Source organism: Rhopalosiphum maidis, chromosome 3 (genome assembly GCF_003676215.2).
Source record: "Rhopalosiphum maidis isolate BTI-1 chromosome 3, ASM367621v3, whole genome shotgun sequence".
NCBI classification, from domain to species: Eukaryota; Metazoa; Arthropoda; class Insecta; order Hemiptera; family Aphididae; genus Rhopalosiphum; species Rhopalosiphum maidis.
The window spans coordinates 39,497,146-39,503,145 of NC_040879.1; positions in this window are offsets into that span (position 1 = coordinate 39,497,146).

Consider the following 6,000-nt stretch of genomic DNA (forward strand, 5'->3'; position numbering starts at 1 on the left):
TTTCATTATAATAGATAACTATAGGTACTTATTTAAAAATTCTTAAAATCAAAATTTTAATAAATTCATTATTATAATGGACAAATCAGAGTGACCAAATTAAGTGATTCACTCTGTATATAGTGTGTTTGGCCTGTCTGTCAACGACTGCATCGAATTATAATAACATAATATATCTTTATTATTATACATACTGCTGCCATAGCCGTTGCGGTCCCAGTGGTTGGCAAATACTATTTTGATTTAATACGTCGATGGCCACCGCCGACAACGACGACCAATATCGTGCGTACGTATATTTTGTAAATGAAAGTTCGTGCGCGTACCTCTATTTAGCTGTTATCGATAATTTCGTTTTGTCGAATTAGGTTCTGCGGCTTCATTGTATCGATATAATAAAGTATATACACTTATAGGCACGAGGACGACGACGACAGCATACAGGGTGATCAACCAATTATACTCATCTGAATTATTAAGCAGATACTTTTTTTTTTTTGTATCTAAATCAGAATTTAAAATATTAGTAGTTTCTAATTTATTAAAATGCATATATATTATATCTAATACTGAGAATTATATAGTATTAAAAATGGTTTTCAATGAATATAAAATATAAGTAATATGTATATATTGGATTTAATGAATAGAGGTACTAGTGTGCTACACTCGAAAAATTTTTACAAAATATAAAATTTTGAATGTTGATTAGGTACTATAATTTTCGAATTATCATGTACTCCATATTCTCTTCTGAATGTATTGTATAAACACAATAATAAATAATCCAAAAACTAAATTTTTTAAAAAATTGTCTACTCAACAGTTTACAGAAAAAGATGGAGATTCTCGTTTGAAAAAAAGTAATTGCGGTGTTGTCATAAGACATCTAATGTTGAATAGTGTTAAAAATATATATGTATATATATGTATTTAAAAATAAGGTAGGTAGGTATACTTAAAAATTGCAAAAATGAGAATTTGAATAAATAAATTTAATTAAGTAATATAAAATATTATAAAAGAAAAAATGGGGGTGAGCATGCTTGGTGAATCACACTGTATAATAGAAATGTCTAAGACGGTATTGTTGATTTGTTGATAGGTAACCATATAGTATAGATTATATAGGTAATATTGTACACGCAACGCGCGTGACATGCCTAATTGTATGTCTGCGCGTAGCGTCGATGATTATCTCGCAGACGGATCTCGATCATTTCTCGCGACAACAAATTCGCAAACGGTTCCACGTCGTTTCCTGATGTAGATATAATAGGTGTATTAGTGTATCACATCTAAAAACCAAAGAAGGCATTGCCATCATGATAGTTCAATCACTGAAAATCCCTAAGAATACGCAGGTGGGTACGCGAATTGAATTATCTAGTACCTAACTATATATAACTACATAAGTATGTATGTCTATTATACTATTTATATTCTAAAACAATAAAATCATATATCAATTAATTTACTTACCTACCATATATTTTCATTGAAGTTAAAACTAAGTATACGTTTAAAATACATTTTACACAGGTATACTGTACACAGCACTCTAACAATATTGTTTAATAAAAATTTTGTTTGCGTGCCATTTGTCTGTAAAATTATCAATAATTGTCGATAAATTTAACTGGTGTATTCGATTGTTTTTTAATAGATAGAATTCCAAGCCCACCTAATCTTTTTTCACATATTGTGCTTTGTAAATAATTGCTGATAAAACTTTAATTTGGAAATGTATAAAATTTTTGATATAGTATTATTATTTTACCTATATGATAACTGCTATAAGTAAAGAGAGCCCTCAAGTGAATAATCGTATTATGTACTTTTATGTACTGCAGTGTGTGTATAGTATTACCAATTGAATTCATTTTTAGCGTATTTACATCGACGGTGACGGTACTATTATTGTGACGTACCTACAATTTTGGAGACCACCCCATCATTGTGTTTTGTCAAAAGGGTAAAGTAGCTTTGAAATCGAATTGACATTTTTTATTTTCAATTTCATTTTCGCTTATCGATATTAGTTTTTCTGATTTCTTATTAAATATTAATTTTAATATAACTTTGAATATCATTATATAAAAAGTTCATTTTTTATATTATTTTTGATCACTCTTAGAGTATTTTTAACATTTTTTGTCGTTATATAAAATTGATTCCAATCCTTGCTGAAAATAGTCAAAATCCACGCAATAAAATAAAATTTTAACATTAATGGATATATTTACTAACACAATAATTTCGGTAATTTTCTCTTCTGAATTATTCAATTGTTGTATAGAAAAAAATCAATAACAAAATTAGAAAATGTAACCGCATAATAGTAAGTTTACCTATACATTATACCTATTACATATAGCATACTGAAATTACTCGCATCGCACATAAAATAGCGCGTATACCCATTGCTTATCAATATATGATATATTATGTCAGACACTATGTTATTATTATATATCTACATGTAAATAGAAATTAATGATAATGTTTTTTTGTTTTTCTTCTATAAACTCAAAAATCTGTACTAGAACATTTTAAATAAAAGTTATCTTAAAAGAATCTATATAATACTTCTTGAGACTAGGAATATGATAATGATATTATAGCTTATTTATTTCAACTCGTATAAATTTCCATAAGGTGACCCACACATGAATTTATTTTTTATTCACGAGAATCCAATATTATTTTGCTTATTTAAATGGATGCCATTTGTTATAGATTATATTACTATAAATAATTAATAATGAATTATGATTTGCGTTTTTAATTCTAGGCACATTTTTTATTACCCAAGGCATGTGGACCTATCGCAAGTGATATATTTAAAAGTATCTCCTCTTCTAACCCTCGGGACCTAGGTGACTATGGGCAAATGTACCGGGGCCCAATTTTAGAGCGAGAAAAATTAAATATATCAATGGTACAGCGGTTATGTAAATATTTTTTTGGTAGGACAACTTATTGATCAACTTCCCTTCCCATAGCAACAAACACTAAATTAAATATATTGTTGATGTAGGTACTTATTTATTTATTTTTGAAGCAAGTCCAATAGGTATATGCGACATATCGTATACGTTTTTTACTAATATGTGACACAGGTACGATTTAAATTTACTTACCAGCCATTGAATAGTTTTTAGTAAATATGTTTAAGGTATACCTATACAAAAAAAAATGTATGAATACCTGTTTTATTTTGATTTAGAAATAGAGTTACAATATAACTGTATAATAATACACACAATATGTAATAAAATACGTTTCATATAATGACTTATCGCTATAATCTCTTGTTTATATAAGTAGTAGTTATATTACAATTATTATTTTGTTCAGATACATGATTCCTGTACACTGGAACTATAATATAAACAAAATGCATTCTGTATTATCAATTTATGTATATAAATAAGTCAAATTTAACGGCATATAACATATTGTTATGTTCATTACTTTTTTTGCACAACATGGCTTGTGTGATAAAATATAAATCTTACCCGTTATCTCTGATAAAAAGAAATATATGCCTAGTTTCTATATACGGGTTTCACACTTCTTCGTATATACATGTAAGTATAGCGCGGTATTACAGTAATTCCATTTTTCATTAAATGCAACCTAAAAATAACATTAAAAAAATAAGAGCACTTGCTCTGCTGTACAGGAAATTTCGAGTGTACCTCGTCAGCCGCCATTGCCTGTGTTCAATTTGAATTCAATTATATACCAGAATGTATCTACCTAAAAAGTAATTCTTAGTGGTATATCGTAGCCTTTATTTCTAAGAATATTTTATTTCACTTTCTATATTCAATAGTTTTTGTGTAAAATATTAAAATTATTTTATATATACACTTTCTACAAAATATATTCAATGTTACATGCATATTAAATAAGAATTAATCATAGATTGAAGTTTGTAATGCCGATCACTCGTGAAGGGGGAGCGGGCGCCAAGAAAATGTTGCCCCAGGACGCACAGTACAAAAATGCGTCGCCGCAAGTTTAGTAGACACTTGTTGATGGCGACCGTTGCTGCCGCCGCCGCCGCATATACGTCACACGACCTCGGCGACGGCTCACGATCAAGATCTCTTGATCTTGGATCGCGCCACACTGAACCAGTACCTTCAACTTGACCTGCTCACCGTACGGGTGACCCACTTATCATGTCGTTAGCACGTAGAAAACAAATTTACTCGTCTGGAATTCCGATTGTGGTCCGCCTGCTGGTTGAATTGTGTGTGTGTCTGTCACACATTAGATACTCTACAGTTTACCAGATATATATACACATATTCATATACGTTATATACATATGAAATGTATATACATACATCGTTAGAAGGTATATGCAACTAAGCAAGCATACAAATCATTATTATTTATTTAAGTAAATACTACCATTGTAGCCAATGGATAATATTTTCACAGAACCTGGTTTCATTAAACTAATGGATCACGATGAATGTAGGTTTTTCAAATATTTTATAAAAACAGTAAAAAAATTTTAAAAAAATATAGAAAATAGAATAAAAATTACTGATCTTGAATTTAAACGTACATAAAAAATGTGTAAGTATAAAATTTTCGAAATATAATATCATTTAATTTCTGATATTGTTTAAAAAAAACCGTCATTTATTTTTAATTATGAATTGCTTAGAACCAATTTGTTTTTCAATTGTTTCTACTGAAATTTAAAAATTTAAAGCAAATAAAAAAATGAATGAGCATGAGTACTATAATAACTGCATATGTCACTCGTGCGAACTTTCTTTCCGAGGGCCATCCTAGACTATGATATATATATCAATTATATGTCTGTGGATGAGAACTATAAGTGTATTATATTATCACGATTCGCGGCTATTTCAAATTGTGTTTTATTCTCACAATCCTTCAAAAATACTATGTTATCTAAATAATATAACATCATGTAATAATATTACATTAATATGTAAGTTATGGTGTAAAAAATATTTTATGACACCTCTCGTTGTGACGATATAATTAAATAATAAAAATGTACAAGTGAGTATAGTGTTATTTATATTTTTTTTTTTTATACACTTAATCGCCGTTTTCAACTGTGTCGTATCGCAATTTAGTCATCATAGTAATATGTACATATGTGTACCTAGCTATATTTGCAATTAGTAGTTATAATGTACACGGGATTTTCAAACACGTGTACAAGTTTTAGTATCTATCTATAGTATACCCAAAATGTTCATATTAGCTTTAGTATCTCCATATAGCAAATCAATAGATTAGATTGTGCAATTTTACAGTAACATAATTAGTAATAAACAGTAATTACTAAGAAAATTATAATTAAATGGCATAAATGTCTTTAATTTTAAAAAAAAAATAAAAATAAATATTCACTTAAGCTTTTTAATTTTAAAGATAACTATTTAATTAGACATATTTTTTAAAAAGTTTTTGATTTCATAGCAGCGAAACACAAATTAATCTTGATTAGAACACGGACGTACACTGTACAATCATAAATTTCTTATAAAAGTAAATCCATTGGTAAAAATTAATTTAACTACAAATATTGGAACCTGGCACATCTATGTAGCACCCATTCACAATATTCATGTGATTATAAATGCCTTTCTTCAATGAAACTATTGAACAATTTTGTTTTGTATGACTTTATTTTATTTTTTGTAACATTCTATGAACGTATATTTTTCATTCTAAGGACATTTTTTTATTCTATGTATTCCATGGTTCCGTGCACCGATGATGAATTTTTAATGAAGTTAGTAAATCAATGAAATATTTATGTGATTTGGTCAATTTTACTCAATTTTAATATTTTATTTTTAAATTAAATTAAAAATATTATTTAAACAAGACACCTACAAATTAAAAAAAAAACGAAACTGCATAAATTATTTTTTGAAATTTTTGAATTAAAATATACCTATACCTATACACTTTTCAATGAAGATTTTTAAC